Source organism: Vombatus ursinus, unplaced genomic scaffold (genome assembly GCF_900497805.2).
Source record: "Vombatus ursinus unplaced genomic scaffold, bare-nosed wombat genome assembly UNPS02014810.1, whole genome shotgun sequence".
In the NCBI taxonomy this organism is placed as follows: Eukaryota; Metazoa; Chordata; class Mammalia; order Diprotodontia; family Vombatidae; genus Vombatus; species Vombatus ursinus.
This window is the reverse complement of record NW_020954588.1, coordinates 25,667,928-25,683,198: the sequence shown is the minus strand read 5'-3', so window position 1 is coordinate 25,683,198 and position 15,271 is coordinate 25,667,928. Positions and strand designations below refer to the sequence as shown.

Sequence of the window (15,271 nt, the reverse complement as noted above, 5' to 3'; positions counted from 1 at the left end):
CTTACCTGATCCATAATACTCATCACACAAATCCCTTGAGCAGTTTCTTATCATCAGTAGAGCACTGTATTCTTCTTCTGCAGTAGACACCAAGTCATATCAGAAAGAGTTGGTTAGTTATCCAATACATGATTACAAGCACTGGTGTGGACAAACCTGGACAGAATTTTATGTAAAGTTGGTCTATAATTAGAACCTGAGATCAATACACAGTTTACAGAATTTTTCTGGCTCACACAGACTATTGACTTACAAGATGGAGGGAAATATTCAATTCTTTCTTCCTCTCTAATCTATAAATATTTTGGGGAATCAATGGATTATCATGGTGGGCCCAAACATATACATTGGAAATGATTTTGAAAAGAAATTAAAAACAATCACAATGAGCAAAAAACAGAAATATGGTGGTAAAGAATAGCAAACAGATTTACATACACTGTGGTAACAGAGGGAAGATGGAGAAGAGAGGAAAAAAGAATGTGACTGTCAATTTTCTGGAGTACTCAAAAATTCTATCTTACATGCAACTCTTCTCTGATATTTTAAACTTTATCCTTTTATGAAATGAAATTGCTATCTCTCAGACACAGAGGGAGAAAGCACTTTGTGCCACTTAGAAAAAGGGAACTACCTAAATCCCAGGTGTCGACAGCAGTAGTATTGACTAAAGAGACTTACATTAAGATAAAAATAATGGAGAACACTGCCTGAAAAAAGACAGAATGCTCTTATTTATAGAATCCTCAGTTACTTACATAGGATATCAAAAGAGATGCACTTGTGAATACTTGGTGCAAAGATGGAAAGTTTTAATCAAATAAGCCATGTGTAAAGCATTGTTATTTACCTGTTTGAACTCCTGCTCACTTCATTAAATGAAGTAACATCAATAGTAATAATAATAATAACAATGGTAACAATAGTAATAACTACAGTGGGATTATTAATAGCAGTAATAATAATAACAATAATTAACATTTAACAATAATTATGATGATGACGACGGTGATGATGATAAGTGAAATATGTTTCTATTGAGCCTAAGAAGGCATTTTAAAAGTATCTCTCCAACATTGGTCATTTTGAAATACTATTTGACATAACATAGACTTCTGATGTAAGGGAGAAAGTGCGATTGAAATATCTCATAAAGTAATTAAGATGTAAACTAGCAAAGTCTGTTGGAGTTAACATCTTAAATTGCAATGGGGACCATCCACTCAGTTGCCTTCCTTTTAAAAAGAAAGTCTGCTCTCTAAGGAGAATGAATCAACCCATCCTTTTCACTTAGCTACAGATTATGCTAAGTAACTTGGAGCTCTTCCTTAGATCCAGTCTTCCAAAATACTGTAAACAGGCTTGACATTTGACATCGGTGTAAATGTATTGTTGAAAAATAACAGCTCATAAAAGTCTAGTCCTTTATGACTGTGTCCCTACTCAAGCTGAGTCAGTCATCTTGGAACATAATGTCCTCACCTCCCACAAATATGCCTAATACAGTTCAGTTGTGCTGCTATCTTTGTTTGCCGCAGTTATAATAGTTCCTCTTCTTATCTTCTGCCTTAGCAACAGGTGAAACAATAGGTGATCTTGTGAAAGCAGAAATTTGAACCGTGCCAAGAAAAATCTTTCTACATTAAGTAAGACAGAACACTGGAATGGCTCCTTTGAAATGAATGTAGAGGAAAAAGCAGAGCATTGGCGGTCTACTTTGCTACTTGGAACTCTGACATTTACCATGTTTGTGATGTTGGGTCAGTCACTTTGCTTGTGAGTTTCAATTTCCTCATCTGCAAAATTAAGGATTAGACTAGATGACTTCTAGGCTTATTTCTACCTCCAAATAGATGACCTGCCATCCAACAAACTGATTTATTTCAGTGAATAAGAGTGCTGTGATAGAATGAGGAGCAGCCTGGAGTTTGAGAAGAAGGCAAGATGGTTCAATGGAAAGAACACCAAATTTAAAATCAGAGGGCATGAGTTCAAATTCCAGCTTTGCTACATAATACTACTGTGACCTTGGATAAGCCCTGCAATCTCCCTGGGCCTCAGTTTCCTGATCTGCAAGTTTGTAGTAGGTGATCCTTTTCCAGCACTAAATCTATGATTCTATGTCCTGAGGGACACCTTCACTTCTACCATATACCACCTGTGTGACTTGAGGTAAGTTTGGTCACTTCTCTGGGTTTGCATCCTCATTCACAAAATTAGGGGAATGGGCTACATGACTTTGAATATAAACTTAAACCCAACAAATTGATTTTATTTATTTATTTATTTATTTTCTTTTTAATTTATGGAATAAAATAATCACTTCCATAACATAGTGTAATAAAAAAGATGATTGCCCATGAAACTGCAAATCTGTTATATACAACTTGTTATTCCTTTTAAAATATATAACAAAGTTATCATGTAAATTTCTTTTTTTCTTTCCCTCTCCCTGGCTTAGAGATGGCTACCATTAGATACAAGTAGGTGCATATATATGTATATGTGTGTGTGTGTGTGTGTGTGTGTGTGTGTGTGTGTATATATATATATATATATATATAAAGTTATTGCATACATACTTCTATTTATCGGTTCTTTCTCTGGATACAGATGAAGATGATTTCTTTATATGTCTTTATACTGAATTCATATTATATGTTATACTTATGTTATATTTATATAACACAAATATATATTATATAATAATATATAAATATATATTTATATAACATATACAAATATGTTATATTTATAACAGTCAAAATTACTTATTTGCTCAAAGTTCTTAAAAGATTACTGTTGCTACTATATACAATGTTCTTATGGTTCTGTTCATTTCACTCTTCATTATTTCATGCAAATCTTTCCATGTTTTTCTAAGATCATTGAGATCATCATTTCTTATAAAATCATGCTATTCCATCACAATCATAGACCACAACTTGTTCATCCATTTCCCCAATTAATGGGCATCCCTGCCATTTCCAGTTCTTTGCCAGCACAAAGAGAGCTACTATAAATGAGGCATCTGTGACATAGAGAAAGGACTGAATTTGTAGTCAGAAGACCTGGGAGTAAAGTGTCACTCTAACTAGATGCATGTCCTTGGACAAGTCCCTTCCCCAAATCTGTTCTTTGTTTTCCTTTTCTGTAAAATGGAGGTCATGGTTAATGGCTGCTCTTGTGGAGTTGTTGGCAAAATAAAAGGTAATAATGCATCTGAAGTGGTTTGTAAATGGTGAAGCTATTAATAGTGTGTGTAAACTATAGCATTAAAGACTATGGGATACATTCTGTTGTGTGTAGGCAATTGTGCATAGCTATAAAGTTGATGTAGTTTAATCATTATGGTGTATTCAATCTAGTCTGCACATTGAATAGCTCATTCCTGCTGTCTTAGCTTTTAGCCATTAGCATTAATTAATGATATATTTAAGAACTCCTAAGCAAAGAATCATCTTTCACAACCCAGTCTGACATTTAATGGAGGTAGAATCTACACATTTAATTCAACATGTATTTGTTTAGTAGTCCATCCTCCTCCAACTTCCCCCAAGCACAAAGCACTATGCTACATGCTAAGGGAGATGGAGATGTGCGACCACATTATTCTTGTGCTCTAGAAGCTTCAGTGGCTACCTGTTGCCTCTGACATCTCCTCTCCCTCAGTGTGCACATGCCTGTAATGTTCTCTCTCCTTCCCTTATCCTCCTAGAAACCACATCTTCCTTCAAAACTCAATTTAAACACAAGCTTCTACATAAGAATTTTCCAGATTCTCCCATCTTCTCTCCCCTCCCCATATATACATATATATCTTGCAATTATTTTGTATTTAGACTTACATTTGTCCAGTTTTCATTAGGTAGAAAGCAAGCTCTTTGTGGGCTGGGGCTATTTCATTTTTGTCTTTGTATACTCATTATCTAGCTTAGTGCCAGCCACATAGCAAGTGCTTAATAAATTATTGAGTGAGGAAGATGTTACATACATATATACACACATACATATGTATATATGCACATCTACATACACTTCTATACACATATACACATACATATACACACATACGTGTGTATTCTTTGATCATTTAGCCCCCTTCATACTTGGGTTCCAACTTATTTTTCCAGATTTATTTCCTGCTACTCCTTTTTATGCAATCTTCCTTCTAGCAAAACTAGCCTACTTACTGTTTCTCATGCCTGACGTTCCACCTCCCACCTCCACTCTTTTACAGAGGCTGTTCCTCATGCTTGGAATACCCTCCTTTCTTACCTTTACTTCGTAAACCCCATTGCTCCATCCAAAGCAGGGCTCAAGAACCTACCTGCTTTTCTGATTCTTCCATTTGTCACTTTGCTTTGTATTTTGTATTTGCTTATCTGTATACGTGTTTTCTTCCAAATGGACACTTTATTGAATTGATTTGAATGATAATTTGGGTATAGACATTGCCCTCTAGAGATTCAATGGAAAAGTGTTTCAATGGAAAGCCAGTTGACCTCAAAAGTCTATTTTAAGGACAATACCAGATCAAATGGCATGAGGCTGTACCCATTAGACAAAAATAATTCTGACTTGACCAAGTTTTCCCCTTATCCATAACTCAGGAGCTTTATTGCTCTTGGTTTGATCCGAGGGTTAAAGCATCTACAGCAAAAGGCTTGGTTTCTTGGAGTAGTCTTATGTCTTATCATTCTTTTGTCCTTCTCATCCTTATGTGATCTCATCCTTCTCTTTAGCTATTTTAAGTTAAGGGTCTTCCACATTAGTAGGTTCTATCTGTCTGCTTCACCTCAGGATCTGAACTATGTCCACTTGACTTTGCTTGGAAACAAGGATGGAAGATTAACTCTTGGTTATGTAGTGATGTCCTGAATTCACTCTTCTAGAGTCTCCCCCTTAGGATCCTAGGGGTTCCTTAGAGGCGTAATATGTCTTCTTTAATATTTTTGGGTTGGGCTCTGTCTCTTCCTTAGGATCCTAGGGGTTCCTTAGAAGGGTGGAGAATATATCTACTTTAATATTATTGGGTTAGGCTGCCATAATAGGGTATGTTCCCCATTCCAATTAACATCCGCTGGTTTTTACAAAAGGAACATTTACTTTAAAGACAAGGAAAACAGATAAATAAACATTTCCCCCCAACATTTGGGGTAGAACTGCTTTCTCTTAAATGGCCTTGGTCCCTGGGAAGAGTGGGCTCAGACAACAAAATTTCTGCATGGCATTTATCCCTTCTGAATTCACTTCCAAATATGTAAGGAATGTTGCATCCTTGCTACTTTAGGAGTGGACCAGGCAAGTCACTGGGAACTGATTTCATTTTTTAGCTTGTTGCTTCTGGCAAATCTCAGCATGGACTCTGGATTCTGGACATCTGGTGGCTGGTTCTCCTGACCTTTATCCCAAGGTCCTGGCCATTTCCAATTCACCTAAAAGCACAAATAGACACAACAGAGACAGAAACAACAGCAGGGTCATGCACTCAGAAACCATATTGTGGAGCCCACAGTGGGCAGAAAAGGATCCGAGGTCTCTCTTCCCACTGGTCTTAGTCCTTCACTCCTCATTTGAATGGACTTTAATGGTCTTTAAATGGTCCAGAGCTCTGGCTCTGTAGTTATTCAACAGTTTGTCTCCTCACCGTATGGCTGACATTGGAACCGGCTACAGAACAGCTGGATATGTTTCAAATTAGAGGCCATAGAACTTCCATTATTATGCCTTTCTGAAATCAGTCTTCTATTCTCTTCCACATAAGGGATTACATCACAGTTGTATTTCACTGCTCATGGAGATACACTGGAAAATTCCACAGAGAATTTGAGAGAAATTAGAAGGAAAACTTAGAATAATGCCTGAATTAAATGGCTCATAGATGTAAAACTCCAGTCCCATTTCACCAATGGCTTGTTGGACATTTTCACCTAGGTCTTCCATCAGACATCTCAAACTCAACATGTCCAAGACGGATCTCATATTTCCCTCAAACTTGCCCCTTCTCCTATATTCCATATTTCTACCATTCTTCCATATTTCCACCATTCTTCCATATTTCCACCATTCTTATACTCACTCAAGTTTGCAACCTAGGAATTCACCCTCAATTCTCCATTCTTATTTTTTTCCCATATCTCAACAGTTTCCAAACAATGCCTGTTCTGTATACTCTCTTTCCTCTGTCCCCTTCTCCCCACTTACAATCTCTGCCCTAACTTTAACTTTTATCACTTCTCTCTTTCTCTCCCCCTACCCCCACCATCTCTCATATATTGTTTACCCCCCCTCCCCATTAAAATGTGAACTTCTTGGGTGCAGGAGCCATTTTTCTTTTTTGTGTTTTTATGCCAAGGTGACTGGCTTATAGTAGGTGCTCAATAAATACCATTACATTGAATTGAGAGACAGAAAAGCACACTAAATGTCCTATAGTCCAAATTGCTACCTTTTTTTTTTTTTTTTTTTTACAAATGAGAAATTTGCTGAAAAAAGGTAAAGGTTAGACCTAAGGTAACAGAATCAATCCAGCAATATGTGTTGATAAAGCACTTATTCTGTGTCAGGCACTACGCAAAATAATGGATATAAAAAGTGAAAGCAATAATAGTACCTGCCTTCAGAGGATTTAAACTCTTTCAATATCTTTCTTCCTCTTTCTTTCCTTCTTCCTTTCTTTCTTGCTCTGCATTTTATTCTGCAAACAAAAAAGGATTCAGTTAAAAAGACCAGAGCCTATGGCATCATCCAACTTCCTGCAGTCATCTTTTTTTGCTTCTTTGTCCTTTTCCTTGGCAGGGTAGCAGCTGCTAGGGCAGGCCAAACAATATCTACATTGCAGGTGAAATTTCTATTGCTTTCACTTGATTAGACAATTGCAAATAAGCCAGATTCTTAGGGTTCGAGATTTACATGTTAATATTTATTTGATTAATTCATTAGTATATTAATAAGTGCATTCATTTTAACCCCTGGACTCTGTAGGGTAAAGGCACAGTAGATGCAAGTAAGGGCGAAGGGGATAAGGGTGTTTTTTTATTGGTGCTAATAGCCTATAGGCTTCCCTGGGGTGGGGAACCTGCAGCCTCAAAGCCACATGTGATCCTCTAGGTCCTCAAGTGAGGTTTTTTGACTGAATCTAAATCCTTTTTATCATTGAGTTAGAAGGATGTCTACCCCAAGCATGTGAAGACTTCCTGGTGGAATGGGCGGGCTAGAACGATTTTTTTTTCCCCATGGCCAAGAAGAACGCTATAACAGCTTATTTTCCCTCTTATTTTCCCTTTTATTTATTTGTTTGTTTTAAACAACTTCTGCCTCAGTTTACCTTCTTTCTCATTCAAATTTTCAACTGGAAGTTCATCTCTGCCAAAAAGTTTTCGAATGAACTAAAGCCACCCTTTTCGTGGATGGGTTTCTGATAATAATGATAAACAGAAACAGAAGGCACCAGAATGAATAGAGAAACAAAACAAAACACGGAAAGGAAAGAAACAGGAGAGAAATGTTGATCTCTCTTGGAATCTTAAATCCTAAGCTCCCAGGAGTGGGTGGGAGCTCAGATATTAAGTAACCACTTTGGCTCAGATATTGCTGTAGACTGCGCACGTCTATGTTAGGGCCGCTTTTCTCTAAAACTGAGTGAGTGGAGAAAGGAACATCACTCCACCATTCCAAGGCACCAGAATTTAGCCATCTGGCATCCCTTCCAGGAATCCAGCCCACTCATTTTTGTTTTGAGTTTGATGACTCAGCCCCTCAAGTTGTAGCTCCAGGAAGACTGTCCTTCTGGCAGATGGAGGAGCCCCTTCTCATTCACTGGAATGGGGGCCCTCCCCACTTCTGATTTCATTTGGGGCCTTTGAGTGCCCACTGTTGTAAAGAAAAAGAGCCACGTCCCTTTGCCTAGGAGGACTCTTTTCTAATGCTGCTATCCACCCGTAAGCGTGCCTGGGGCCTTGGCCGAGGTCAGCCCACTGGGGCTTTGGGCACTTTGCGCGTGTGACTTCTTGAAAGCTCGCCCCCATCCCCCTCCCCCCGCCCCCCGCCCCCCCCCCCCCCCCCTCCCTGCCGAAGCCCCGCCCCCCCCCCCCCCCCCCCCGGGGCCGCCCCCCCCCCCCCAACTCCCGCCTCCGGCTAAGATGCCTCTAGTTTTGACTCAGCTGAACTACCTCTCCCCAGGCAGGCGGCCTGATGAGCTCGCTCTCTCTCTCACTCTGCTAAGAGGCCAGCCGGCAGTTCAGGGGAGAGGGCTCGCTCCTCACTCACTCTCTCCCTCTCTCCATCACTCCCTCTCTCCCCCTCTCCCCCTCTCCGCTTTACGGCTGCTGAAAACCCCATGCAGAGCTCAGCAGCCGTACCGCAGACAAGCCCGCTCCTGCCAAGGTAATGGGAGTTCTCTCCGTATTTTCAAAGTTTTGCAGAAGCCCGGGCTGGGCGCGCGCCGGGGGGCGGCGAGCGGCGAGCGGCGAGCGGAGCAGACGCGGCCGGCGAGGCTGGCACGGCTGGCTCTGCTGTTGCTGCTGCTGCTGGTGGTGATCCGGGCTCCTGCTCCGCTGGGGCTGCCCGCGCCCCGCGCCCCGCGCCTAGCTCCATGCTCCCTGCTCCCCGCTGGGCTCGTGCGGCCGGACGCCCCTGCACTGGATGCTCCTTCTGCCCACGCGCGCCCCTTTCCGGGCGGCCATGGGCTGTTCCGGGACGCCAGGCCGGGCTGGCGGGGGGCGCGGGAGGGGGACTGTTCTGAGCCGGCCCGCGGTCCAAGCTTGAAGCTAGGATGAACCCAGAGCGGGACTCCCCGGGGGACAGGGGCGTGGGGACCCCCGGGCTTTGAACTGGGTGTATCATCGCTGGCTGCTCTTACCTCGCTAGCTCGGGCTGTGTTTCCTGGAGGGAGGGGGGAAGAAATCATAATAAAACCACAACACACTTTTGCACAAAGCCGTTCCCCGCATCGTAATACCCTCCCCACCTTCACCTCCCCCACGCCCTCCCTTCGGAAGACAAAGCATATTATATAAGAGCTGATCAGAGCAGCTGGTGCCGTGGTCCGCCACTCTTGACACATGTTTACTGAAGCAGTCCCCAGCCAGCCTAGGGGATGCCTGACATTTGCACCAGAGAAGCGGGAGGGGGCAGCGGGGGGCGGGGGTTGAAGGTCAAGTCTGGCGGCCAGCCCTGACACGTTCTTCAGCAGAGATGGATCTCACTGGAGGGCTAACGCTTACTCCCTAGTTGCATTTCCCCTTGGTCTGGATGGGGCTAAGTGGGGAAAAGACTATTTTAATTTCACCAAACGTCTTTGAAACAGGTCCAAGCCGCTGGGTTATGTTCTAGGGTTGCAAAAGCAAAAGTCTCTACTCTGGAGCGTTTATATTCCCCCGGGTTGCGATAAACAGACACACCAGGAAAAACAAAGAATATACAAAAGCATTACAGAGCATTATAAAAGGGATACAAAGTAATTTCAAGAGGCACCAATGCCCAGGGGCTTAGGTAAAGTCTTCCATTAGGATTTAGGGATTCAGCAGCTTTAATGGACGCTAAGGCTGCTAAGAGTTGGAGGTGAGAGAGGAAGTGGATTTTAGAGCTAGGAATACTAAGGGTTGGAGGTGAAGAGGCAATGAATTCCAGGCACAGCTTATGCAAAAACATAGAGGCAAGAAATGAGCTGTCCTGTGCAGAGAATAGCCAGTATACCAGTTTGATTGCAATGGGAAATGAGAAGGGGGAGGACTGTGTATGGAAAGGTTGGTTGGATCTAACATATGAGAACCTTTAACGTCAGACTGAGGATTTAAAGGCTGCTGAAAGAGAATCTCTTATCTTGGAAACCTACATTCTAATGCCTGTGTCTGTAGAGTGTACTTTGTTTCCTCCCAGTAGGAGGCAAATACCTTGAGAACAAGGACCATTTCATTTCTCACAGGGCTTTACATATTAGATGCTTTGATTAGTTATTGAATTAAAAGCAGAATCAACTGCCTGGGAATTATCCCTCTTTCTACACTGCCCAGTGAGGGCTGGATAACCACCAATTAGGGATGTTGTGGGTGGAAGATACTGTGAGGCAGGGAGAGATTAGACCAGAAGGCTATTGATTTACCTTCCAACACTGAGACAGTGATCCTGACTGTGTGAATTCAATTCAAGAGGCTAAAACGGTGGAGGTCCCTACTTTGGAAAGACTCTCCCCTATATTTCCATCTTCCCAGGTCCAGCACTCATGTGCCCCTTCTTCCTGCCTCTGTCATCCCTTTCTCCTCCTTTCTTATTCTCTCCTATTCCTTCTATTCCTCCACTCTAGCCTCAGTTTTCCTCTTTTACCTTAGCTAGTACCCCTTCATCTGCCTCTTTTCATGCTTATTGCTATGTCATCTCCTTTCTTGGTGTTTTTTCTTCTTCTAAACAATTTCAGGGATGTTAATCTTCCCACTTCCCCTTTCTCCAATCTTCAAGCTTCATGGGAAATGAAAAAAGGTCTTGTTCCTGGACCTTGGTTGCAATACATCCTGCTGGAGTAGTTGGAAAGATGGCCGAGGAGTTATTTAGGCAATTCTAGCTTCCCCTGGGATATCTTCCTTTCTTTCCCTTTACTAAGCGGTCAATATCTACCTCATTGCTTCCTTTAATTTTAAAGATCCCATGGTTTGGCTGCAGGGGAGCTCTGTTACCCAAAAGGAGAGATGAGGGACTGAGGGATTTAGGGTATCAGGAGTGTATGTTCTGGAAGGTTTCTTTGTGGTTTATGCCTTCATTTCTCTTTTTATTTTTATTGTTCCCCCTTGTTGGTTCTCCCTTTGAACCACAAAATTTCAAGGCTAGAAAGGACCTTTGAAATCATCTAGTGTTATCTCTTCAAGCTAAGGAGGAGGTGCCAGGGGCCTAGAGGGGCCTTGAGCTACCCCAGGTCACAAAGTCTCTTGCTTATTCTTCATAATATACCCCCTCCTTTTGAGACCTAACATTAGCTTCCCAAGCACATATTTTATCTTCATCATGTGTGTGTCCTGCTTCCTACAGCCTTTTAATTTCTCTTCTTTAATCATTTGCCAAGCTGGATTCTTTCTACTTTTACAATAGCTCTCACACCTTTCCCTTTCTCTATACTCACAGACTCTAGCCTGACTCTGGCCCTGATCACCTACCAATTGGTATATTGTAATAGCCTCCTAAGTGGTCTCTATGGAGATTACTGTGGATATCTCCACTGCAGAGATCATGGTACAGTGGAAAGAACGCTGGTGTTGGAGTTAGAAGTGTAAGTGCTGTTACTTACTACCTGTGTGTGACCTGTCTAGCCCTCATATTCCTCTTCTGTAAAATAAGGGAGTTGGATAAGATGGCCTCTAAGGACTGTTCCATGGCTAAATCTCTGATTCTATGAAGTCTTTCCCCCCCTGGAATCCATTCTTCATACTGATGTCAAAGTGCTCTTAAATGTACCAGTCTGACTATGTTAGTCGTCCATGCTTGATAAATTCCAGTGACTTCCAGTGCCTGGCCCTGAAATCAAATATGAACTCCTCTGTTTGACATTGAAAGCCTGGGTCCCACCTACCTTTCTAGCTGTATTTGGCATGCTCTTCCTTACATATCACACTTAACCTCCCTATCTCTATACCTTTGTAGAGATTACCTTTCATACTAGCAGTGCCCTATCTCCCCACCTCTACCTCTTAGAATCCCTAATTTTCTTCAAAGCTTAGTTTGGTATCTTCTAAGAAGCCCGCTTTGAATCTCCTGGATGCTGGTGCCTTCTTCTCAAACAGATTTTTTGTAGTGATATATTAACTTTCTGTACTTATATATACACATACAATACTGCCCCAAGAATTAAGGAACCCTTTATACACATGTTTGTGTCTATATATAATATATAAATATACATATTTAAATATAAAATATGTAAACATACATATAATTGGTATCTATATATAACATATAAATATACATATTTAAATATAAAATATGTAAACATATACTTTATTACCATATATTGTTTTATTAAATATGTAAAATATATTATATACAAAATATATAAATGTACAAAAATATACACACATACATGTTATTTCCCCCAATAAGATTTAGCTCCTTTGTCTTTTGCATCCCTGGTGCTTAGAGTGACTGGCCCATAGTAGGTGCTTAGTAAATACTTACTGATTGAATAATTGATTTTGATGACTCAACATACCTTTCATAACATTCCCTAATTCTTCAGTTTCTTATGTTTTTCTCTTGAATTGTTATTCTTGGTTTTTTCCCCCTGGGCACTCATCTTTTCCTGTTTCTCACTTGTTTGTTTTGGTCTTCTTTAAATGTCATTCCTGTATCACACAGAGCTTAAGGTATCAGGGCCTTTTTCCCTCCCCATGACCCAACCAGATCAACAGGTTTTGGCCTTCTTGGAGTGAGGTGTTAGCTCAGCCCAGGGAGAAGTTTGGGGTCCTGGGAAGAACACCACCCAAACAGTGAGAAAAATTAGCTTCCAGAACCAACCCTGGTACTCACTAGCCTGGCAATCTAGGACAGATCTGAGGAGTGGAGAGATTTGATTCAGTTCAATGAATTCAGTTAAATTGCAAACATTTGTTGAATGTGTACTGTACTCTAAGCACAGAGATCAAATGATCAAAATGATCAAAATCTTTATTTGCAAGGAATTTACATTCTTGTGATAGATTTGGAATGACCTTAAGATTATATTTTCTTGGCTGATCACTGGTCAGCCCTTTTGGTGGTATCAATAGCTACCTTCTCTATTTTCATTTATTTTGAAAGTATAGTTTTGCTGCATGGGAGTTGTTTAAAGGAAAAGGAAAGACTGATCCTCTGGGTTTCACTTTCATCGTCTGTCACGTGGAGTCTTGTCATCTGCCTCACAGGTAGAATAAAAAATCCTAGATCTAGAACTGGAAGGAAACTCAGAGGACATCCAATCTGACCACCTCATTTGACAAAGGAGGAAACTGAGGCACCAGGAGGTGAGATGACTGGCCCATAGCCATTCCAGTAATCAATCCGTAAACATGTATAAAGCTCCTACTATGTGCCAGGCACTGGGGCTAAGTGCTGGGAGTCCAAAAGGAGCAGAAGAAAGTCCCTATTCTCAAGGAGCTTGAACCCAGCTCCTCTGGTTCTAGTGCAGAGGAGTTCTCAAACCTTTGGCATGAACCCCTTTGGCAGTCCATCTGGCGAAACCTATGAACCCTTTTGCAGAATGATGTTTTTTAAATGCATAAAATAAAATATATAGTATTACAAAGAAAGCCAATTATATTGAAATAAAGATGGAAATTTTGTCCATCCAAATTCACTGATACTCCCTTTCCCCAAATCTATCCATGGACCCTTAGATGGAGAGTCTATGGACCCCAGGTTAACAGTCTCTGCTTTCGAGCCTGTCTTCTTTCTTCTAACATAGCCTGAGAGTATATCTATGTAAGATAATGCAACTAAAGACACTTTGTTATCCTTTATATTTTGCTTTTAATACCACCTAAAAAGCACCAGGTTTGTAAAGAGCTATTATTTCAGTTGAATTAATGGGAGCTTAGGTATAAGCCTCCTGATGTTTCTTCTGGATATGGGCAGCAGTTACTAAGCAGCACTGTGTGACAGATCCTCAACCTGTAGGTAAGGCTCTTCTGGGAACATCTCAGAGACAGTTGCTATTGCTGACCTCACCTCTGCCATGCCCACATCCGTTCTTCACTGTACACAGAGACTTTATTGTTACGACTTGAAAATTTCTTACTCTCCCTCTATTCTTGTCTCTCTCAAGGCTTTAGGGATATGAAAAGGATATGAACCCAGTACCTCAATTTTCTTGGTGCTGATGTAAAAAAGGAAGGCATTGTTATATGGTACAAAGAGCCCTTTATTTAGAACCAAATATCTCAATTCCAATCCTTACTCAGCCACTTATTACCTATATGACCTTGAGCAAATGAATGAATGAAGAAAAAAATGCTTACTGTGTGCTAAGCAGTGGAAATATAAATAAAATAGTCTCATATGCTCAAGAAACTATCTTTTTAATGAGAGAGAAAACAGAAGGAAGAAGTTTCGGTTGCAGGTTGAATCTAAGGATTCCATGGTCCATGGGGGGGGGCAATTAGTAATGCCTTGGCTAATATAATTTCCACTGTAAAAATCATATTCATTTCCTATGTTGTCATTTGGTCGTGTCAAGGAACTTTGGTGGCAGGAACTATTTTTTTCCTTGTTTTTGCTAGCTATGGCTGCAGCACTCACAGAAACAGTTGATTGTAAGACTTCATTGTGTTTTCCTAGATGATGGTAGTGGAGGATGGGCCAGAAATAGACTTAGTGATCTGGAGGGCACTGCTATTCCCAAAGCTCTTTGGTTCAGGATCCTAGGCTATCTCCATTGAGATCTAAGGGGAAGAGGTAGTAGTTTGACTTGACTGGCATATACTGTCTTCTGTCTCTCCAGCAAGCCTTGCTGCTTCAACTAGTCAAATCATTTGACTTTTATCTAGGATTCAGTTTCCTCAAATGTAAAATGAAGGTGCTGACCTCAAAGAACCTTCAGTTACTGAATTGATGATTCTGATTAGCCCTGAAAATTTTAGACTGGAAGTCAGACGGTGCTTAAATGATCCCTTTCAGGACTGTGATCTGAGTAATTCTATACAGCAAAAAAAATTCTATGGTACTTACTTAGAGGTATGTGAACCTCTTTATTCACAGAAGAACTATAAGGCAGATAGCATTAGGAGAACCACTTCTATTTTTACAAATAGGGAAACTGAGGATCAGAGTTAAGTGACTTACCTAAAATCACACAGCTAACTAATAACGGAGCTAGTGTTTGAACCCAAGTTTCCTGAATCTGAAGTCCCATGGGCTTTCTACTATACCATGAAGATTCTCCGAGCACATATCAAATAGGAGCATGATTTAATTCATGGCTTCCATGGCCAAATAATTAAGCTTCCTGGTGACTAATTTCTGCATACTTAGACAAAGTGATCCTCCCATAGAAGATGCAGTTTGCCCTCCAGAGTGGTACTCAAACCTTTCAAAATGGTTTCTGAGTTTATGTTATGCTGGCAAATCCTTCAAGAACTCAGGGTCATTTCTGTACCATGGTGTGGTATCTGAGGAGGATTTTTCAGAAAATGCACTTACTGGTGAAATAAAACATTGATATAAATAGAGGCACTGACTGATGCATATGAGAGGTACATGGAGTGGAGAGAGAGAGAGAGAGAGAGAGAGAGAGAGAGAGAGAGAGAGAGAG

General features: G+C 41.0%; 1 protein-coding gene across 1 annotated transcript in view; it reads left to right on the top strand.

Annotated features, from left to right (window-relative positions):
* The first annotated feature begins 8,192 nt into the window (after positions 1-8,192).
* Positions 8,193-15,271, top strand: part of NAALADL2 (N-acetylated alpha-linked acidic dipeptidase like 2) — a 1,445,704-nt gene continuing 1,438,625 nt past the window's right edge. The window contains exon 1 of the mRNA XM_027875745.1: positions 8,193-8,388. The gene's annotated coding sequence lies outside the window, so the exon portion shown is untranslated. The remainder of the gene's footprint in view (positions 8,389-15,271) is intronic.